Source organism: Pleurodeles waltl, chromosome 5 (assembly GCF_031143425.1).
Source record: "Pleurodeles waltl isolate 20211129_DDA chromosome 5, aPleWal1.hap1.20221129, whole genome shotgun sequence".
In the NCBI taxonomy this organism is placed as follows: Eukaryota; Metazoa; Chordata; class Amphibia; order Caudata; family Salamandridae; genus Pleurodeles; species Pleurodeles waltl.
Genome location: NC_090444.1, coordinates 1,864,758,001 through 1,864,782,099, shown reverse-complemented (window position 1 = coordinate 1,864,782,099; position 24,099 = coordinate 1,864,758,001). Strand labels below are relative to the sequence as shown.

The 24,099-nt window shown below is 48.5% G+C and overlaps 1 protein-coding gene across 1 annotated transcript in view; it reads left to right on the top strand.

Annotated features, from left to right (window-relative positions):
* Window positions 1-24,099, top strand: part of CUL9 (cullin 9) — a 576,404-nt gene that overhangs the window by 188,319 nt on the left and 363,986 nt on the right. The window lies entirely within an intron of this gene.

The following is a 24,099-nucleotide window of genomic DNA, read 5'->3' as shown; positions in this document are numbered from 1 at the left end:
AATGGGCACTTTAATAATTAGTTAGAAGTAATCGTATATTAAGAACTTATATCAAAAAAACTTTTACCATGTCTTCTTTCCTTAACCCAGCAAGGCCTTCCAGTGGGCATGGTGATGGCCCTTTCGGCCTTTCAGTTTGCTATATTGTGATGTTTTTTATTAAAGTTTTGACACGTTTGCCCTCAAATAATTTGTGATGCACCAGGAGAAGCATGGCCAGTTTTCTGTTTTGTGTGCATCGGTTTATTGGCATTTTTCAGGTATACAGTACAACAGCACAGCAAGGAACGGGTGGCAAGCTACACAGTGAAAGGCTTAATGCCACATAGCTCCAGCAGAATATTGTTTCAGCCATGCTGTGGAGACTGAGTTGCATAAGTGAGCGAACATCAGTAAACCCGTTTTAGAGGATAAACATTATAGCTTTGCACGAAGTGCGGCATATTTCCAAAATAAGCGTAGTTGCGTGATGAATGGTGCGTCTTTATGACAAACCCCTGCAGTGTAAAGCGGAAAAAGGCGGTGCGGCAGACAAGTCATTGTTGGCGTTAGTAACAGATTCATCTGTTTTGATAAACATCTAACAATAAGAAGTTAAACGAAACAACTTAACAGGCCATAACAACCTGCTGTCATTCCACCCCCAACCTTTGTCCCCTGATGGAGTCTGTGTGAAATACCCACCACTGCCAATGACCTAGAGAGGTGTGTGCGTGAGGGGGTGCCACAGTGAACAAGACTAGTAACAGCAGTCCACAGCCTCAGGCCTACATGTCGGGGGCCCCTCGTCTGTCTCAGTGTTGCTATCGGTCACGTGTGAAAGAGTGGACTGTAAATCAGATAGTTTGATCCTGGCCTGGTCTTTAGGTTCCTTCGCACACGCCCTTGAGCCTTTGTGCTGCTGCTCCTTCTGGCTCTTGACGATCCTTTTTGCCGTCATGTCGGCACACCATGCAAGTGAGCTGCAGACACTAACCTTCTTTCCAGACAACTTGGTATTGTGGCCCTCAGCAGCTTTCCTCCCTAAGGTTGAGACGCTTTTCCATGTTTGCCAGTGGCATTACCTTGCAGCATTCTTAGCTGTGCCTCGCAAGAGGAGGAACCACACGAAAGATCATCAGGTGAATGATCCGTTTGTTCACTTCTCAGTTGCAAAGAAGGGCAGGTTGGTGCAGAAGTGAACCATATGTAGGTGGTAGTTGTAGGAAGCTGTGCACACTATATCTCATTTTGATATATTATATACAGAGCCAGAGTCCAGGGGTTCCCCAGAGGCTGGACAGAGGCAATAATAGATAATACTAATGCTCTATTTGTGGTAGTGTGGTCGAGCAGTAGGCTTATCAGAGGGTAGTGTTAAGTATTTGTTGTACACACACAGGCAATAGAAGAAACACACACTCAATGACTTAACTCCAGACCCGTGGGATTTTATATAGAAAATTATATGTTCGATGGCATCTGTCGCTGTAGATACGCATGTTCTGCAATAGCTCGCCATCTGGTGTTGGGCCGGAGTGTTACAAGTTGTTTTTCTTCGAAGAAGTCTTTCGAGTCACGGGACCGAGTGACTCCTCCTTTTGTCTCCATTGCGCATGGGCGTCGACTCCATCTTCGATTGTTTTTTTTCCGCCATCGGGTTCGGACGTGTTCCTGTCGCTCCGAGTTTCGGAACGGAAAATTAGCTAATTTCGGAAGATTTTCGTCGGTATTGTTGCGTTCGGGATCGGCGTACTTAGATTCCACACCGCATCGAAGATCGAAGAGCTCCGGTGCCCTTCGGGGTAGTTTTTCGATCCTCCGTCGGGGCCTGGTCGGCCCGACCGCGTGCTGAAGAACGCCGATGGAACGGACCCCGTTCCGTTTCTGCCCCAAATGCCACAATAAATACCCCTACACAGACCAACACTTGGTCTGCAACCTGTGCCTGTCACCTGAGCACAGCGAAGACACCTGCGAGGCCTGTCGTGCGTTCCGGTCCCGAAAAACACTCCGAGACCGTCGAGCCAGAAGACTTCAAATGGCGTCAGCACCGACAGCCCAACGGGAGTTCGAGGAACAGGAAGAAGAAGGTACCTTCTCGATCCAAGACTCAGACTCCGAAGGATTCGACGACACACAAACCGTGAGTAAGACGTCGAAAACCACACAAAGAAACATTTACAAGGCCCAGGGGACGCCACTGCCACCAGGCCATGGCTCCACCCATAAATTCGGTGACCGACCGTCGGCACCGAAAAAGGCCAAAACAGTGCCGAGATCGTCCGACTCCGGTCGAGACACCGGCACGCAGCCTTCTCGGGACCGAGAAAGTGCTGGAGACAAGCCTCGACACCGAGATGCCGGTGTGGACACGGCTCGACGCCGAGACAGCGGCACCGAAACAGATCGACGCCGAGAGGTTTCGGCCCCGAAAAGGAAAAAAGTCACCTCGGAGCCGAAAAAACACGCAGACAAAGTTTCGACGCCGAAACAAACTGCAAGCGACCCAGCTTCAGGCTCTTATACAGAAGAGCACTCGCTGACCTCCCAAATGCAAAAGCATAGGTTTGAGGAAGAGCTACAAGCAACTGATGTGGACCATACGCAAAAGCGTATCTTCATTCAGCAGGGGACAGGAAAAATAAGCACCCTTCCCCCCATTAGGAGAAAGAGGAGGTTGGAGTTCCAGACGGAACAAGCACCACAACCAAAAGTGGTTAAAAGAATTACACCACCACCCTCTCCTCCGCCCGTGATTAACGTTTCACCAGCACAAACTCCATCTCACTCCCCAGCTCACACCACCATGAGCCAGGGTGACCAAGATCAGGACGCATGGGACCTATACGACGCCCCAGTGTCAGATAACAGCCCGGAGGCCTACCCTACAAAGCCATCTCCACCAGAAGACAGCACCGCGTACTCTCAGGTGGTGGCTAGAGCAGCACAATTTCATAACGTAAGCCTCCACTCAGAACAAGTCGAGGATGATTTCTTGTTCAACACACTCTCCTCCACCCACAGCTCCTACCAAAGCCTGCCTATGCTCCCTGGTATGCTCCGGCACGCAAAAGACATATTGAAGGAGCCGGTCAAAAGTAGGGCAATCACACCAAGGGTGGAAAAGAAGTATAAGCCGCCTCCTACGGACCCGGCTTTCATCACTACACAGCTGCCACCAGACTCTGTTGTTGTAGGAGCAGCTAGGAAAAGGGCCAACTCTCACACATCTGGAGATGCACCACCCCCAGATAAAGAAAGCCGCAAGTTCGATGCAGCTGGTAAGAGTCGCAGCACAAGCTGCAAACCAGTGGCGCATTGCGAACTCCCAGGCACTACTTGCGCGCTATGACAGAGCCCACTGGGACGAGATGCAACATCTCATTGAACATCTGCCCAAGGACTTCCAAAATAGGGCGAAACAAGTGGTTCAGGAGGGACAGACCATCTCCAACAACCAGATACGTTCCTCCATGGACGCTGCAGATACAGCTGCACGGACAATTAATACATCTGTAACTATCAGACGGCATGCATGGCTCCGAACGTCTGGATTTAAACCAGAGATTCAACAAGCAGTTCTCAATATGCCTTTTAATGAAAAAGAACTGTTCGGTCCAGAAGTGGACACAGCGATTGAGAAACTCAAAAAAGATACGGACACTGCCAAAGCCATGGGCGCACTCTACTCCCCGCAGAGCAGAGGGAATTACAGCACATTCCGTAAAACGCCCTTTCGAGGGGGGTTTCGGGGTCAAAGCACACAAGCCAGCACCTCACAAGCAACACCGTCCACTTACCAGGGACAGTATAGAGGAGGTTTTCGGGGACAATATAGAGGAGGGCAATTCCCTAGAAATAGAGGGAGATTTCAAAGCCCCAAAACCCCTACTACTAAACAATGACTCACATGTCACTCACCCCCTCCACACAACACCAGTGGGGGGAAGAATAGGTCATTATTACAAAGCATGGGAGGAAATCACTACAGACACTTGGGTTCTAGCAATTATCCAACATGGTTATTGCATAGAATTTCTACAATTCCCTCCAAACATACCACCAAAAGCACAAAATTTAACAACACACCATTCCAATCTCCTGGAGATAGAAGTGCAGGCACTATTGCAAAAGAATGCAATCGAATTAGTGCCAAACACACAAATAAACACAGGAGTTTACTCACTGTACTTTCTGATACCAAAGAAGGACAAAACGCTGAGACCAATCCTAGACCTCAGAGTAGTAAACACTTTCATCAAATCAGACCACTTCCACATGGTCACACTACAAGAAGTATTGCCATTGCTAAAACTACACGACTACATGGCAACTTTAGACCTCAAGGATGCTTATTTCCATATACCAATACACCCATCGCACAGGAAATACCTAAGGTTTGTATTCAAAGGAATACATTACCAATTCAAGGTACTGCCTTTCGGATTAACAACCGCACCAAGAGTCTTTACCAAATGTCTAGCGGTAGTCGCTGCACACTTAAGAAGGCAGCAAATACATGTGTTCCCTTATTTGGACGACTGGCTAATCAAGGCCCATTCGTTCATACAGTGCTCAAATCACACAAATCAGATCATACAAACCCTCTTCAAACTCGGGTTCACCGTCAATTTCACAAAATCCAAAATTCTGCCACGCAAGGTACAACAATACCTGGGAGCCATAATAGACACATCAAAGGGAGTAGCCACTCCAAGTCTACAAAGAATTCAAAATTTCAACACCATCATACAACGCATGTATCCAACACAAAAAATACAAGCAAAGATGGTATTACAACTCCTAGGCATGATGTCATCATGCATAGCCATTGTCCCAAACGCAAGACTGCACATGAGGCCCTTACAACAGTGCCTAGCATCACAGTGGTCTCAAGCACAGGGTCACCTTCTAGATCTGGTGTTAATAGACCGCCAAACTTACCTCTCGCTTCTGTGGTGGAACAACATAAATTTAAACAAGGGGCGGCCTTTCCAAGACCCAGTGCCACAATACGTAATAACAACAGATGCTTCCATGACAGGGTGGGGAGCACACCTCGATCAACACAGCATACAAGGACAATGGAATGTACATCAAACAAAACTGCATATCAATCACCTAGAACTTCTAGCAGTTTTTCAAGCACTAAAAGCTTTCCAACCAATAATAGTTCACAAATACATTCTCGTCAAAACAGACAACATGACAACAATGTATTATCTAAACAAGCAGGGAGGGACGCACTCCACGCAGTTAAGCCTGCTAGCACAAAAAATTTGGCATTGGGCAATTCACAACCGAATTCGCCTAATTGCACAGTTTATACCAGGGATACAAAATCAACTCGCAGACAATCTCTCTCGAGATCACCAACAGGTCCACGAATGGGAAATTCACCCCCAAATTCTGAACACTTATTTCAAACTCTGGGGAACACCTCAGATAGACTTGTTTGCGACAAGGGAGAACGCAAAATGCCAAAACTTCGCATCCAGGTACCCACACAAACAATCCCAAGGCAATGCCCTATGGATGAACTGGTCAGGGATATTTGCTTACGCTTTTCCTCCTCTCCCTCTCCTTCCTTACCTGGTAAACAAACTCAGTCAAAGCAAACTCAAACTCATATTGATAGCACCAACTTGGGCAAGGCAACCCTGGTACACAACGCTGCTAGACCTATCAGTGGTACCCTGCATCAAATTGCCCAACAGGCCAGATCTGTTGACACAGCACAACCAAAAGATCAGACACCCAGATCCAGCATCGCTGAATCTAGCAATCTGGCTCCTGAAATCCTAGAATTCGGGCACTTACAACTTACCCAAGAATGTATGGAAGTCATAAAACAAGCAAGAAGGCCATCCACCAGGCACTGCTATGCAAGTAAATGGAAGAGGTTTGTTTGCTACTGCCATATTAATCAAATACAACCATTACACACAACTCCAGAACACGTAGTGGGTTACTTGCTTCACTTACAAAAATCTAACCTAGCTTTCTCTTCCATTAAGATTCACCTTGCAGCAATATCTGCATACCTGCAGACTACCTATTCAACTTCCCTATATAAAATACCAGTCATTAAAGCATTCATGGAGGGCCTTAGGAGAATTATACCACCAAGAACACCACCTGTTCCTTCATGGAACCTAAATGTTGTCCTAACTAGACTTATGGGTCCACCTTTTGAACCCATGCACTCCTGCGACATACAGTTCCTAACCTAGAAGGTGGCATTTCTCATCGCCATTACTTCCCTGAGAAGAGTAAGCGAGATTCAGGCGTTTACTATACAGGAACCTTTTATACAACTACACAAAAATAAAGTCGTCCTAAGGACCAATCCTAAATTTTTGCCAAAGGTTATTTCACCGTTCCATCTAAATCAAACAGTGGAACTTCCAGTGTTCTTTCCACAGCCAGATACCGTAGCTGAAAGGGCACTACATACATTAGATGTCAAAAGAGCATTGATGTATTACATTGACAGAACAAAGAACATTAGAAAGACTAAACAACTCTTTATTGCATTTCAAAAACCTCATGCAGGAAACCCAATTTCAAAACAAGGTATAGCCAGATGGATAGTTAAATGCATCCAAATCTGCTACCTTAAAGCTAAACGACAGCTGCCCATTACACCAAGGGCACACTCAACCAGAAAGAAAGGTGCTACCATGGCCTTTCTAGGAAACATCCCAATGCAAGAAATATGTAAGGCAGCCACATGGTCTACGCCTCACACATTCACCAAGCACTACTGTGTAGACGTGTTATCCGCACAACAAGCCACAGTAGGTCAAGCTGTATTAAGGACGTTATTTCAGACTACTTCCACTCCTACAGGCTGATCCACCGCTTTTGGGGAAATAACTGCTTACTAGTCTATGCAGAACATGCGTATCTACAGCGACAGATGCCATCGAACTGAAAATGTCACTTACCCAGTGTACATCTGTTCGTGGCATCAGTCGCAGTAGATTCGCATGTGCCCACCCGCCTCCCCGGGAGCCTGTAGCAGTTTGGAAGTTACCTTCAATTATTTATATATGTATCATCTCAACCTTAAATAGGTGTATACTTAGTCACTCCATTGCATGGGCACTATTACTACAATTCAACTCCTTCCTCACCCTCTGCGGGGAAAAACAATCGAAGATGGAGTCGACGCCCATGCGCAATGGAGACAAAAGGAGGAGTCACTCAGTCCCGTGACTCGAAAGACTTCTTCGAAGAAAAACAACTTGTAACACTCCGGCCCAACACCAGATGTCGAGCTATTGCAGAACATGCGAATCTACTGCGACTGATGCCACGAACAGATGTACACTGGGTAAGTGACATTTTCATTTTGTTACTTTATTACTAGAACCACAAGACTCCGTTCAAAACTAAATACTGTTGCAGGTAAGTACTTAGCATAGACATCAATGTAACTTAGTTTTACTTTAGTCAAGTAAACCGTTTTAAAGAAAATAGAGAATATCTATTTTAAAAGTGGACACTGCATTTTCAGAACAGTTCCTGGGGGAAGAAAATAAAGTACAGATTTAGAGGTAAGTACATGACTTAAAGTTCTTGTCTCCTGGTTATAGGTAGTCCACCGTTGGGGGTGCAAGTCAACCCCAAACACCCACCATCAGCAACAGGGGGCCGGCCGTGTGCAGAGGTCAAAGTTTAGCAATTTTAACGTGGGTTCGTATGGAGACAAAGGGTACTCGGAATTCAGTCTGCCACCAGGTAAGTTCCCTTGGCTTGGAAGGCAGACCAGTGGGGATCAGAAGAGCACAGGAGGAGGCCCAAGTAGGCACCAGCCCCACACCCTCAGCGTCATTAGGACTGTCTGGTGCAGGGTGCAAACAGGGCGTCGGGTTTCCAATGAAACTCTGAGGGAACCCTGGGGTCACTCAGGCACTGCAAGCAAGGTCTGGTGGAGGGGGTGTCTCGGGGACACCACCGGTCGGGCAGGGAAGAGGGTCGCCTATGGATTGTCGCTGCACCGGGTGTCGATTTCTCCTAGGCACTGGGGCTGCGGGTGCAGTGGGTCCTTTATCTTCATCCAAGACAGTCGCGGTCAGGGAGGTTCTCTGGATTCCCTCCGAACGCGTCGTCCTGGAGGGGTGAAAAGGTAAACCCAGGGGGTGGACACTTGGTTGCCGTAGCATGGGGGTCCTCTCTGGTCAGTTGGGCCACCTAGACCCGGGCCGTGGGCGTCGGGTGCAGAGTGGTTAGGCTCACGCTTCTGCAGTGAGGTGGGAGTCCTTTAGAAGAGGTTTCTTCTTTGGACAGGGCTGCTGTCCACGGGAGTGTTGCCTTTCTTCTGCAGGTGGTTCTTTGAAGCAGGAGAGAGGTCGGTAGGGCTGGGGCCAAGTCAGTTGTTGTCTTCTTTCCTTACAGCTGGGGTTTCAGCTAAGCAGTCCTTTTTGTCAGGACTTCAGGAATCTGACTAGCTTGGTTTAGGAAGCCCTTAAATGCAAGATTTAGGGGTGTTTTTAGGGGTCAGAGGGCAGCAGCCAGTGGTTACTGTCCCTGAGGGTGGCTACACCCTTCCTTTGCCCACTCCCTTTGGGGAGGGGGCACATTCCTAACCCTATTGGTCCCTCTCCTCCAAACCAAAATGGAGGATTCTGCAAGGAGGGGGTCACTTCAGCTCTGGACACCTTAGGGATTGTCCTGGCGGAGGTGATGATGACTCCTTGTTTTTCCTAATTATCCCTCTGGACTTGCTGTCAAAAGAGGGGCTTTGTCCTTGGGCTGGGCATCCCCACTAGCTGGAGTGCCCTGGGGCATTGTAACACGAAGCCTGGTCCCTTTGAGGCTCACTGCTAGGTGTTACACTTCCTGCAGGGGGAGGTGTGAAGTGCCTCCACCCAGTGCAGGCTTTGTTTTTTGGCCCCAGAGAGCACAAAGGCCCTCACCACATGGGGTCAGAAACTCATCTCTCAGTGGCAGGCAGGCACAGACCAATCAGTCCTACACTGAAGGAATGGGTTAAATACAGGGGGCATCTCTAAGATGCCCTCTGCTTGCATTTTTATATAAATCCAAACCTGGCATCAGTGTGGGTTTATTATTCTGAGAAATTTGATACCAAACTTCCCAGTATTCAGTGTAGCCATTATGGAGCTGTGGAGTTCGTTTTGACAGAGCCATTATGGAACTGTGGAGTTTGTTTTGACAAACTCCCAGACCATATACTTAATATGGCCACACTGTACTTACAATGTCTAAGAATGGACTTAGACACTGTAGGAGAAAATTGCTCATGCAGCTATGCCCTCACCTGTGGCAAAGTGCACCCTGCCTTAGGGCTGTAAGGCCTGCTAGAGGGGTGTCTTACCTATGCCACAGGCATGTTTTGTGTGCATGGCACCCTGAGGGGGATGCCATGTCGCCTTTGTGTGTGTTGGTGGGGAGAAAAAGGCAATCTGCAATGTCGGTGTGCATGTGTTAGGTGAGGGGTCCCTTAAGGTGGCACAACATATGCTGCAGCCCTTAGGGACCTTCCCAAGCCAATGGGCCCTTGGTACCACTGGTACCTTTTTACAAGGGACTTATCTGTGTGCCAGGGATGTGCCAATTGTGGAAACAATGGTACATTTTAGGTGAAAGAATGCTGGGGCCTGGTTAGCTGGGTCCCGGCACACTTCTCAGTCAAGTCAGCACAAGTATCGGGCAAAAAGTGGGGGGTAACTGCAACAGGGAGCCATTTCCTTACACCATTGACATCAGTGGTGAGTTATAGTATAAATATGTGTTGCTCCTGCTCCCATTGACATCAGTGATGGGTTAATCTATATTGCTCCTGCTCCCATAGATTTCAATGGTGTGTTATAGGAATATATATATGTATGTATGTATGTATATATGTATATATATATCTGTGTATATATGTGTTCGGTGGCCTGTGTAGCTGCAGATACACATGCTGTGCATTATGCTGCCATCTAGTGTTGGGCTCGGAGTGTTACAAGTTGTTTTTCTTCGAAGAAGTGTTTTCGAATCACGAGACTGAGGAACTCCTCCCTTTCGGCTCCATTGCGCATGGGCGTCGACTCCATCTTAGATTATTTTCTTTCCGCCATCGGGTTCGGACGTGTTCCTCTTCGCTCCGTATTTCGAATCGGGAAAGTTAGCTAAAAATTGAAAATTTGACGGTACTGTTCGCGCTCGGTACCGGTTTAGTGTTAGCGTATCGACACCGATAGAAGAAGCGCTCGGCGGCCCTAAGGGGCTTCCGCTCTTCAGCAGGGCCTGGTCGGCCCGACCGCATCCATCGACGAAACTAATGGACCGGACCCCCTTCCGCTTCTGTCCGAAGTACAGACCAACACTTGGTCTGTAATCTGTGTCTATCACCAGAACACAGAGAGGATAGGTGGCAAGAGATAAAACCCCACCACCAAGGTTTTCGCCACAACCTTCTCCACTACACTCACCACAGCTGTCCCTGGTAACAACACCTCCGATACAGTCACCGACTCATACAGGGATGACACAGGATGATCCGGATGCATGGGACTTTTATGATGCTCCGGTATCAGACAACAGCCCAGATTGTTACCCAACAAGGCCGTCACCTCCAGAGGACAGTACTGCATATACGCAGGTACTATCAAGGGCAGCTACATTCCACAATGTAGCAATGCATTCAGAGCCAATAGAGGAAGATTTCCTATTCAACACCCTGGCATCTACCCACACTTCATACCAGAGTCTGCCAATGCTCCCGGGCATGCTCAAGCACGCAAAACAGGTCTTCCAAGACCCAGTTAAAGGAAGGGCTATCACGCCTAGGTTGGAGAAAAAATACAAACCTCCCCCAACGGACCCTGTGTTTATAACACAGCAACTTACACCAGACTCGGTGGTTGTAGGAGCAGCAAGAAAGAGGGCAAACTCTCAATCGTCAGGAGACGCACCACCGCCTGACAAAGAGAGTAGGAAGTTTGATGCAGCGGGCAATCGTGTGGCAGCACAGGCAGCCAATCAATGGCGGATCACAAACTCACAAGCCCTGCTGGCTCGCTATGACAGGGCACACTGGGACGAGATGCAACACATTATACAGCACTTGCCCAAAGAACACCAAAAGCGTGCCCAACAGGTTGTGGAAGAAGGACACGCAATATCCAACAACCAAATAAGGTCCGAGTTAGACTCAGCAGATACAGCGGCACGAACAGTCAACACTGCGGTAACCATTCGCAGGCATGCATGGTTATGAAGCTCGGGCTTCAAACCAGAAATCCAACAAGCAGTGTTGAACATGCCTTTTAACCAGGAACAATTGTTTGGGCCGGAAGTGGACGCAGCAATTGAAAAATTAAAGAAGGACACGGCCAAAGCCATGGGCGCGCTCTACTCCCCACAGAACAGAGGCACATTTAGAAAGCCACAATTTAGAGGGGGGTTTCGAATGCAAACACCAGAGCCTTCCACCTCGCAAACCAGACCTACCTATCGGGGACAATACCAGAGAGGAGGGTTTCGTGGCTCATACAGAGGTGGACAATTCCCAAGAGGAAGGGGAAAATTTCAAACACCTAAGATGAGTCAACCCAAACAGTGACTTCAATGTCACAAAACCCCAACACTTACCACCAGTGGGGGGGGAGACTTACCACATGCTACCAAAACTGGACACACATAACTACGGACGCTTGGGTCCTAGCCATTATCCAACATGGTTATTGCATAAAATTCATAAATTTTCCGCCAGATGTGCCCCGAAGGACACACAATATGTCCAAACAACACTTAGATCTATTACAACTAGAGGTCCAAGCACTGTTACAAAAATAAGCAATAGAGTTAGTACCCAAACATCAGAAAGGAACAGGTGTCTACTCACTATATTTCCTAATTCCAAAAAAGGACAAAACGTTAAGAAATATATTAGACATCAGAACATTGAATCTCTTCAACAAGTCAGATCGCTTTCACATGGTAACACTTCAAGATGTGTGGTGCCCTTACTTAAAAAAGAGGACTACATGTCAACGTTGGATCTCAAGGATGCCTACTTTCACATACCCATACATCCTTCCCACAGAAAATACTTAAGGTTTGTAGTACACGGCATACACTATCAATTCATAGTGTTACTGTAGGAAGTTGGCTCTGTATGCCCTATTTCAAAGTAAGGAATAGTATGCACAGAGTCCAAGGGTTCCCCTTAGAGGTAAGATAGTGGCAAAAAGAGATAATACTAATGCTCTATTTTGTGGTAGTGTGGTCGAGCAGTAGGCTTATCAAAGGAGTAGTGTTAAGCATTTGTTGTACATACACACAGGCAATAAATGAGGAACACACACTCGGAGACAAATCCAGCCAATAGGTTTTGTTATAGAAAAATATATGTTCTTAGTTTATTTTAAGAACCACAAGTTCAATTTCTACATGTAATATCTCATTTGAAAGGTATTGCAGGTAAGTACTTTAGGAACTTTGAATCATTACATTAGCATGTATACTTTTTACATAAAACACAATAAGCTGTGTTAAAAGTGAACACTTAGTGCAATTTTCACAGTTCCTGCGGGAGGTAAGTTTTTGTTAGTTTTGTCAGGTAAGTAAATCACTTACAAGTCTCAGGTTTGGGTCCAAGGTAGCCCACCGTTGGGGGTTCAGAGCAACCCCAAAGTTACCACACCAGCAGCTCAGGGCCGGTCAGGTGCAGAGGTCAAAGAGGTGCCCAAAACACATAGGCTTCAATGGAGAGAAGGGGGTGCCCCGGTTCCGGTCTGCCAGCAGGTAAGTACCCGCGTCTTCGGAGGGCAGACCAGGGGGGTTTTGTAGGGCACCGGGGGGGACACAAGTCAGCACAAAAAGTACACCCTCAGCAGCGCGGGGGCGGCCGGGTGCAGTGTGCAAACACGCGTCAGGTTTACAATGGTTTTCAATGAGAGATCAAGGGATCTCTTCAGCGTTGCAGGCAGGCAAGGGGGGGGCTCCTCGGGGTAGCCACCACCTGGGCAAGGGAGAGGGCCTCCTGGGGGTCACTCCTGCACAGGAGTTCCATTCCTTTAGGTGCTGGGAGCTGCGGGTGCAGGGTCTTTTCCAGCCGTCGGGAAATGGAGTTCAGGCAGTCTCGGTCAGGGGGAGCCTCGGGATTCCCTCTGCAGGCGTCGCTGTGGGGGCTCAGGGGGGGACAACTTTGGTTACTCACGGTCTCGGAGTCGCCGGAGGGTCCTCCCTGAGGTGTTGGTTCTCCACCAGTCGAGTCGGGGTCGCCGGGTGCAGTGTGGTAAGTCTCACGCTTCCGGCGGGAAACACAAGTTGTTTTAAAGTTGCTCCTTTGTTACAAAGTTGCAGTCTTGGGTGAACAGGGCCGCTGTCCTCGGGAGTTCTTGGTCCTTCTAGAGCAGGGCAGTCCTCTGAGGATTCAGAGGTCGCTGGTCCCTGGGGAAAGCGTCGCTGGAGCAGTGTCTTTAGAAGTGGGGAGACAGGCCGGTAGAGCTGGGGCCAAAGCAGTTGGTGTCTCCGTCTTCTCTGCAGGGTTTTTCAGCTTAGCAGTCCTCTTCTTCTTAGGTTGCAGGAATCTGAGTTCCTAGGTTCTGGGGAGCCCTTAAATACTAAATTTAAGGCCGTGTTTAGGTCTGGGGGGGTTAGTAGCCAATGGCTACTAGCCCTGAGGGTGGGTACACCCTCTTTGTGCCTCCTCCCAAGGGGAGGGGGTCCCATTCCTATCCCTATTGGGGGAATCCTCCATCTGCAAGATGGAGGATTTCTAAAAGTTAGTCACCTCAGCTCAGGGCACCTTAGGGGCTGTCCTGACTGGCCAGTGACTCCTCCTTGTTTTTCTCAATATCTTCTCCGACCTTGCCGCCAAAAGTGGGGCCGTGGCCGGAGGGGGCGGGCAACTCCACTAGCTGGAATGCCCTGGGGTGCTGTAACAAAGGGGGTGAGCCTTTGAGGATCACCGCCAGGTGTTACAGTTCCTGCCTGGGGGAGGTGTGAAGCACTTCCACCCAGTACAGGCTTTGTTACTAGCCACAGAGTGACAAAGGCACTCTCCCCATGCGGCCAGCAACATGTCTCTAGTGTGGCAGGCTGCTAAAACCAGTCAGCCTACACGGATAGTCGGTTAAGGTTTCAGGGGGCACCTCTAAGGTGCCCTCTGGGGTGTATGTTACAATAAAATGTACACTGGCATCAGTGTGCATTTACTGTGCTGAGAAGTTTGATACCAAACTTCCCAGTTTTCAGTGTAGCCATTACGGTGCTGTGGAGTTCGTGCATGACAGACTCCCAGACCATACACTCTTATGGCTACCCTGCACTTACAATGTCTAAGGTTTTGCTTAGACACTGTAGGGGCACAGTGCTCATGCACTGGTGCCCTCACCTATGGTATAGTGAACCCTGCCTTAGGGCTGTAAGGCCTGCTAGAGGGGTGACTTATCTATACTGCATAGGCAGTGTGAGGTTGGCATGGCACCCTGAGGGGAGTGCCTTGTCGACTTACTCGTTTTGTCCTCACCAGAACACACAAGCTGGCAAGCAGTGTGTCTGTGCTGAGTGAGGGGTCCCTAGGGTGGTATAAGACATGCTGCATACCTTAGAGACCTTCCCTGGCATCAGGGCCCTTGGTACCAGGGGTACCATTTACAAGGGACTTACCTGGATGCCAGGGTGTGCCAATTGTGGAAACAAAAGTACAGGTTAGGGAATGAACACTGGGGCTGGGGCCTGGTTAGCAGGCCTCAGCACACTTTCAAATCAAAACTTAGCATCAGCAAAGGAAAAAAAAGTCAGGGGGTAACCATGCCAAGGAGGCATTTCCTTACACAACCCCTCCCCTCCCCAAACGAAAGAGGATGAGACTAACCTTTCCCAAGAGAGTCTTCATTTTCTAAGTGGAAGAACCTGGAAAGGCCATCTGCATTGGCATGGGCAGTCCCAGGTCTGTGTTCCACTATAAAGTCCATTCCCTGTAGGGAGATGGACCACCTCAACAGTTTTGGATTTTCACCTTTCATTTGCATCAGCCATCTGAGAGGTCTGTGGTCAGTTTGAACTACAAAGTGAGTACCAAAGAGATATGGTCTCAGCTTCTTCAGGGACCAAACCACAGCAAAGGCCTCCCTCTCAATGGCACTCCAACGCTGCTCCCTTGGGAGTAACCTCCTGCTAATGAAAGCAACAGGCTGGTCAAGGCCATCATCGTTTGTTTGAGACAAAACTGCCCCTATCCCATGTTCAGAGGCATCTGTCTGCACAATGAACTGCTTGGAGTAATCTGGAGCTTGTAGAACTGGTGCTGTGCACATTGCTTGTTTCAGGGTGTCAAAGGCCTGTTGGCATTCTACAGTCCAGTTTACTTTCTTGGGCATTTTCTTGGAGGTAAGTTCTGTGAGGGCTGTCACTATGGATCCATATCCCTTCACAAACCTCCTGTAGTACCCAGTGAAGCCAAGGAATGCCCTGACTTGAGTCTGGGTTTTTGGAGCTGCCCAGTCCAGAATAGTCTGGATCTTAGGCTGGAGTGGCTGAACTTGGCCTCCACCTACAAGGTGTCCCAAGTAAATCACAGTTCCCTGCCCTATCTGGCATTTGGATGCCTTGATAGAGAGACCTTGATAGAGAGGCCTGCTGATTGCAGAGCCTTCAAAACCTTCTTCAGGTGATCCTGCCAGCTGGAGCTAAAGACAGCAATATCGTCAAGATAAGCTGCATTAAAGGACTCCAAACCAGCAAGGACTTGATTCACCAACCTTTGGAAGGTGGCAGGGGCATTCTTTAAACCAAAGGGCATAACAGTAAACGGATAATGCCCATCAGGTGTGGAGAATGCTGTATTTTCTTTTGCTCCTGGTGCCATTTTGATTTGCCAGTACCCTGCTGTTAAGTCAAAGGTACTTAAGAATTTGGCAGCACCTAATTTGTCAATCAGTTCATCTGCCCTTGGAATGGGATGGGCATCTGTCTTGGTGACAGAATTAAGTCCTCTGTAGTCCACACAAAACCTCATCTCTTTCTTTCCATCTTTGGTGTGAGGTTTGGGGACTAAGACCACTGGGCTAGCCCAGGGGCTGTCAGAGTGCTCAATTACTCCCAATTCCAGCATCTTGTGGACTTCCACCTTGATGCTTTCTTTAACTTGGTCAGACTGTCTGAATATTTTGTTTTTGACAGGCATGCTGTCTCCTGTGTCCACATCATGGGTACACAGGTGTGTCTGACCAGGGGTTAGGGAAAAGAGTTCAGCAATCTGTTGCAGGACCTTCCTACAATCAGATTGCTGTTGGCTAGAGAGGGTGTCTGAGTAGATCACTCCATCAACTGAGCCATCTTTAGGGTTTGTGGAGAGGAGATCAGGGAGAGGTTCACTCTCAGCTTCCTGGTCCTCATCTGTTACCATCAACAGATTCACATCAGCCCTGTCATGGAAGAGCTTAAGGCGGTTCACATGGATCACCCTCTTGGGGCTCCTGCTAGTGCCTAGGTCCACCAGGTAGGTGACCTAACTCTTCTTTTCTAGCACTAGGTAAGGGCCACTCCATCTGTCCTGAAGTGCTGTGGGAGCCACAGGCTCCAAAACCCAGACTTTCTGCCCTGGTTGAAATTCAACCAGTGCAGCCTTTTGGTCATACCAAACCTTCAGGAGCTGTTGGCTGGCCTCAAGGTTTTTACTTGCCTTTTCCATGTACTCTGCCATCCTTGAATGTAGGCCAAGTACATAGTCCACTATATCTTGCTTAGGCTCATGAAGAGGTCTCTCCCAGCCTTCTTTCACAAGAGCTAGTGGTCCCCTTACAGGGTGGCCAAACAGAAGTTCAAAGGGTGAGAACCCTACTTCCTTCTGAGGCACCTCTCTGTAAGCGAAAAGCAGACATGGCAAGAGGACACCCCATCTCCTTTTGAGTTTTTCAGGGAGCCCCATGATCATTTCTTTAATGCCTTGTTGAATCTCTCAACAAGGCCATTAGTTTGTGGATGGTATGGTGTAGTGAATTTGTAAGCCACTCCACACTCATTCCACATCTGTTTCAGGTATGCTGACATGAAGTTGGTACCTCTGTCAGACACCACCTCCTTAGGAAAACCCACTCTGGTAAAAATACCAATGAGGGCCTTGGCTACTGCAGGGGCAGTAGTCGACCTAAGGGGAATCGCTTCAGGATATCTAGTAGCATGATCCACTACTACTAGTATGTACATGTTCCCTGAGGCTGTGGGAGGTTCAAGTGGACCCACTATGTCCACGCCCACTCTTTCAAAGGGGACCCCAACCACTGGAAGTGGAATGAGGGGGGCCTTTGGGTGTCCACCATCTTACCACTGGCTTGACAGGTGGTAGAGGAGACACAAAACTCCTTGACCTTCTGGGACATGTTGGGCCAATAGAAGTGGTTGACTAGTCTCTCCCACGTCTTGGTTTGTCCCAAATGCCCAGCAAGAGGAATATCATGGGCTAAGGTCAGGATGAACTCCCTAAACTCCTGAGGAGTCCATCTTCCCAATAGACCCTATGTGTTCCAGTTTTCTTGCCATTGGACTCTTCAGCAGCTTGCTGCCTAAGGCCTTCAAGAGAGGGACAGGTTTCTTGCCCCTTACGCAACTGCTCCCTTGAGGGTCGCCCTGGCCCTAAGAGCTCAACCTGATAAGGTTCGAACTCCAGAGGCTCAGTTCCTTCAGAGGGCAGAACTTCTTCCTGGGAAGAGAGGTTCTCTTTTTGTTGTTGTGTTGCAGCTGGTTTCCCAGTTGTCTTTCCTTTTCTCTTGGTAGGCTGGGCCCTTTTTCCAGGCTCCAACTCTACTTTTTCACCCTGAGCCTTGCACTGTGCCCTTGTCTTGACACACACCAGTTCAGGGATACCCAGCATGGCTGCATGGGTTTTCAGTTCTACCTCGGCCCATGCTAAGGACTCCAGGTCATTTCCAAGCAAACAGTCTACTGGGATATTTTAGGAGACCACCACCTGTTTCAGGCCATTGACCCCTCCCCACTCTAAAGTTACCATAGCCATGGGATGTACTTTAGTCTGATTGTCCGCGTTGGTGACTGGATAAGTTTGTCCAGCCAGGTATTGACCAGGGGAAACCAGTTTCTCTGTCACCATGGTGACACTGGCACCTGCTTCCCTCAGGCCGTCTACACTTGTCCCATTAATTAAGAGCTGCTGCCTGTATTTTTGCATGTTAGGAGGCCAGGCAGCCAGTGTGGCTAAATCCACCCCACCCTCAGAGACTAATGTAGCTTCAGTGTGGCACCTGATTTGCTCTGGGCACACTGTTGATCCCACTTGGAGACTGGCCATTCCAGTGTTAGCTGGAGTGGAGTTAGAAGTGGTACGTTTCTTGGGACAGGCCTTGTCTCCAGTTTGGTGTCCAGGCTGATTACAGCTAGGACACCAGGCCTTTTTGGGATCAAAGATTTTACCCTTGTACCCAAAATTGGTTTGTGAAGAGGCTCTGGGCCCACCCTCCTGTGCAGGTTTTTGGGGGCCTGTAGAAGACTCTTTACTATTTTTACCTTTGGATGTCTCAACACTCTTCCCCTGGGGAGGCTTTGTGACCCATTTCTTTTGGTCACCCCCTGTGGAACTCTTGGTCACCCTAGTCTTGACCCAATGGTCTGCCTTCTTTCCCAATTCTTGGGGAGAAATTGGTCCTAGGTCTACCAGATGCTGATGCAGTTTATCATTGAAACAATTACTTAACAGATGTTGTTTCACAAATAAATTGTACAGCCCATCATAATCATTTACACCACTGCCTTGAATCCAACCATCCAGTGTTTTCACTGAGTAGTCCACAAAATCAACACAGGTCTGGCTCGAGGATTTTTTAGCCCCCCTGAATCTAATTCTATACTCCTCAGTGGAGAATCCAAAGCCCTCAATCGGGGTACCCTTCATGAGGTCATAAGATTCTGCATCTTTTCCAGAGAGTGTGAGGAGTCTATCCCTACACTTTCCAGTGAACATTTCCAAAAGGAGAGCACCCCAGTGAGATCGGTTTACTTTTCTGGTTGCACAAGCCCTCTCAAAAGCTGTGAACCATTTGGTGATGTCATCACCATCTTCATATTTAGTTACAATCCCTTTTGGGATTTTCAACATGTCAGGAGAATCTCTGACCCTATTTATGTTGCTGCCACCATGGATGGGACCAAAACCCATCTCTTTCCCTTTCTATGGCTAGGAGCTGTCTCTCTAAAGCCAATCTTTTGGCCATCCTGGCTAGCAGGAGGTCATCTTCACTGAGGCTATCCTCAGTGATAACAGAGGTGCTGGACCTTCCTGTGAGGGAAGCAGCATCTCTGACTATCACAGTTGGAGTCAGGGCTTGAGGGGCCCTGATCTCCCTAATTAGGACTGGAGGGGGGAAATCTCCTCCAAGTCACTAACTTCATCCTCAGAGGGGTTGGCTTTTTCAAACTCTGCCAGCAGCTCCTGGAGCTGTATTTTGGAAGGTCATAGGCCAACTGGTATTTTCTTTATTTTGCAGAGAGACCTCAGCTCCCTCATCTTAAGATGGAGGTAAGGGGTGATGTCGAGTTTCATCACATTCTCTTCTGCACTTGACATTATATTTCTAAAAGTTGGAATACTTTTTAAGAATCTAAAACTATTTCTAGAACTTAATTCAAACTTTCACAAAACTTTTAAACTCTAAAAGAAATGCTAACAGAGACTAACACAAGGCCCTAGCAGGACTTTTAAAAATTTAGAAAAATAGCTCAAATTTCAAAAATCAGTTTCTAATGACAATTTTTGGAATTTAGTCGTGTGATCAGGTATTGGCTGAGTAGTCAAGCAAATGCAAAGTCTTGTACCCCACCGCTGATCCACCAATGTAGGAAGTTGGTTCTGTATGCACTATTTCAAAGTAAGGAATAGTATGCACAGAGTGCAAGGGTTCCAACTAGAGGTAAGATAGTGGCAAAAAGAGATAATACTAATGCTCTATTTTGTGGTAGTGTGGTCGAGCAGTAGGCTTATCAAAGGAGTAGTGTTAAGCATTTGTTGTACATACACAGGCAATAAATGAGGAACACACACTCAGACAATTCCAGGCCAATAGGTTTTTGTATAGAAAAATATATTTTCTTAGTTTTATTTTAAGAACCACAGGTTCAAGATTTACATGTAATACTTCAAATGAAAGGTATTCCAGGTAGGTACTTTAGTAACTTTGAATTAGCAAAATAGCATATACACTTTTCACATAAATCACATATAGCTAGTATAAAACTAGACAGTGCCATTTTCAACAGTTCCTAGGGGGAGTAAGAGTTTGTTAGTTTTTGCAGGTAAGTAAACGACCTACGGGGTTCAAGTTTGGGTCCAAGGTAGCCCACCGTTGGGGGTTCAGAGCAACCCCAAGGTTACCACACCAGCAGCTCAGGGCCGGTCAGGTGCAAAGGTCAAAGTGGTGCTCAAAACGCATAGGCTTCAATGGAGAAGGGGGTGCCCTGGTTCCAGTCGGCCAGCAGGTAAGTACCCGCGTCTTCGGAGGGCAGACCAGGGGGGTTTTGTAGGGCACCGGTGGGGACACAAGTCCACACAGAAAGTACACACTTAGTAGCGCGGGGGCGGCCGGGTGCAGTGTGCAAACACGCGTCGGGTTTTCAATAGGTTTCAATGGGAGACCAAGGGGTCTCTTCAGCGATGCAGGCAAGGGGGGGGGGGCTCCTCGGGGTAGCCACCACCTGGGCAAGGAAGAGGGCCTCCTGGGGGGTCACTCCTGCACTGGAGTTCCGATCCTTCAGGTCCTGGGGGCTGCGGGTGCAGAGTCTTTACCAGGCGTCGGGATCTGGGAAGCAGGCAGTCGCGGTCAGGTGGAGCCTCGGGATTCCCTCTGCAGGCGTCGCTGTGGGGGCAATTCTGGCTACTCTGTCTCGTAGTCGCCGGGGAGTCCTCCCTGAAGTGTTGTTTCTTCACAAGTCGAGCCGGGGGCGTCGAGTGCAGAGTAGCAAGTCTCACGCTTCCGGCGGGAAACGCAGTTGTCTTGAAGTTGCTCCTTAGAAACAAAGTTGCAGTCTTGGGTGAACAGAGCCGCTGTCCTCGGGAGTTTCTTGGTCCTTCAAGAGCAGGGCAGTCCTTTGAGGATTCAGAGGTCGCTGGTCCCTTGGGAAAGCGTCGCTGGAGCAGTGTCTTCAGAAGGGGGGGGAGACAGCCCGGTAGAGCTGGGGCCAAAGCAGTTGGTGTCTCCGTCTTCTCTGCAGGATTTTTCAGCTTAGCAGTCCTCTTCTTCTTAGGTTGCAGGAATCTGAGTTCCTAGGTTCTGGGGAGCCCTTAAATACTAAATTTAAGGGTGTGTTTAGGTCTGGGGGGTTAGTAGCCAATGGCTACTAGCCCTGAGGGTGGGTACACCCTCTTTGTGCCTCCTCCCAAGGGGAGGGAGTCACATTCCTATCCCTCTTGGGGGAATCCTCCATCTGCAAGATGGAGGATTTCTAAAAGTCAGTCTCACCTCAGCTCAGGGCACCTTAGGGGCTGTCCTGACTGGCCAGTGACGACTCCTTGTTTTTCTCATTATCTCCTCCGGCCTTGCCGCCAAAAGTGGGGCCGTGGCCGGAGGGGGTGGGCAACTCCACTTGCTGGAGTGCCCTGTGGTGCTGTAACAAAGGGGGTGAGCCTTTGAGGCTCACCACCAGGTGTTACAGCTCCTGCCTGGGGGAGGTGATAGCATCTCCACCCAGTGCAGGCTTTGTTACTAGCCACAGAGTGACAAAGGCACTCTCCCCATGTGGCCAGCAACATGTCTCTAGTGTGGCAGGGTGCTAAAACCAGTCAGCCTACACGGATAGTCGGCTAAGGTTTCAGGGGGCACCTCTAAGGTGCCCTCTGGGGTGTATGTTACAATAAAATGTACACTGGCATCAGTGTGCATTTATTGTGCTGAGAAGTTTGATACCAAACTTCCCAGTTTTCAGTGTAGCCATTATGGTGCTGTGGAGTTCGTGCATGACAGACTCCCAGACCATATACTCTTATGGCTACCCTGCACTTACAATGTCTAAGGTTTTGCTTAGACACTGTAGGGGCACAGTGCTCATGCACTGGTGCCCTCACCTATGGTATAGTGCACCCTGCCTTAGGGCTGTAAGGCCTGCTAGAGGGGTGACTTATCTATACTGCACAGGCAGCGTGAGGTTGGCATGGCACCCTGAGGGGAGTGCCATGTCGACTTACTTGTTTTGTCCTCACCAGCACACACAAGCTGGCAAGCAGTGCGTCTGTGCTGAGTGAGGGGTCCCTAGGGTGGCATAAGACATGCTGAATCCCTTAGAGACCTTCCCTGGCGTCAGGGCCCTTGGTACCAGGGGTACCAGTTACAAGGGACTTACCTGGATGCCAGGGTGTGCCAATTGTGGAAACAAAAGTACAGGTTAGGGAAAGAACACTGGGGCTGGGGCCTGGTTAGCAGGCCTCAGCACACTTTCAAATCAAAACTTAGCATCAGCAAAGGGAAAAAAAAAGTCAGGGGGTAACCATGCCAAGGAGGCATTTCCTTACATATACCTATGACAGAAATTTGTAAGGCAGCCACCTGGTCTACGCCTCATACATTTACAAAGCATTACTGTGTAGATGTGCTAACACAACAAGCCACAGTAGGACAAGCTGTATTAAGAACATTATTTCAGACAACTTCAACTCCAACAGGCTAAGCCATAGCTTTTGGGGAGATTACTGCTTATTAGTCTATGCACAGCATGTGTATCTGCAGCTACACATGCCATCGAATGGAAAATGTCACTTACCCAGTGTACATATGTTCGTGGCATTAGATGCTGCAGATTCACATGCTCCCTCCCACCTCCCTGGGAGCCTGTAGCCGTTAAAAGTTGGATAAAAAACTGTAAATTTGTAAATAAATATTATTTTAATACACATTATGTACATATATACCTACTCCATTGCATGGGCACATTTAGTATATTCACAACTCCTACCTCACCCTCTGCGGGGAAAACAATCTAAGATGGAGTCGACGTCCATGCGCAATGGAGCTGTAAGGGAGGAGACCCTCGGTTTCGTGACTCTAAAAGAGTTCTTCGAAGAAAAACAACTTGTAACACTCCGAGCCCAACACTAGATGGCAGGATAATGCACAGCATGTGAATCTGCAGTGTCTCATGCCACGAACAGATGTACACTGGGTAAGTGACATTTTCTGTGTGTGTGTGTGTGTGTGTGTGTGTGTGTGTGTGTATGTATATATATATATATATATATATATATATATGTTCGATGTCATGTGTAGCTGCAGATACACATGTTTTGCACATCCCGCCATCTAGTGTTGGGCTCGGAGTGTTATAAGTTGTTTTTCTTCGAAGAAGTCTTTTCGAGTCACGAGATCGATGGACTCCTCCCCTTTCGGCTCCATTGCGCATGGGCGTCGACTCCATCTTAGATTGTTTTCTTTCCGCCATTGGGTTCGGAGGTGTTCCTTTTTCGCTCTACGTTTCGGTTTGGAAAGTTAGTGAAAGTCTCGGAAATTTTGACGGTATTTCGTTTGGTATCGGGTTAGTTACAACAGATTGAGACCGAATTTTGAAGAGCTCCGGTGGCCCTTCGGGGTTTTCGATTCCCCTGCGGGGCCTGGTCGGCCCGAGCACGTGCGTCTTCAAGGCTAATGGATCGGACACCATTCCGCTTCTGCCCGAATGTCACAAGTATCCTTATATAGATCAGCATCTGGTCTGTAATTTGTGTTTGTCTCCAGAACACAAGGAGGATACTTGTGAGGCCTGTCGAGCGTTTCGGTCCAGAAAGACCTTAAGGGACCGAAGAGCAAGAAGACTGCAGATGGCGTCGGTGCCGACAGGACAAAAACACATGGAGGAAGAAGAGGAAGCCTTCTCCATCGAGGATTCGGACTCGGAAGAGGTCGATCCTGAACAGACGCCGAAAACCGTGAGTAATACGTCGATACACAAAACTCACGCAAAGACCACAAAAGCCCAGGGGACGCCACCGCCGGCAGGCCATGGCTTAACCCGAAAAATAGGTGACCGAGCATCGGCACTGAAAAAGGGCATGCATGTGTCTAAGTCATCTGACTCCGGTCGAGATACCGGCACAGAGCAGACTCGACACCGGGTCAGACCAATCTCGGCACCGAGAGAGAGGCACCGAAGCAAGTCGGC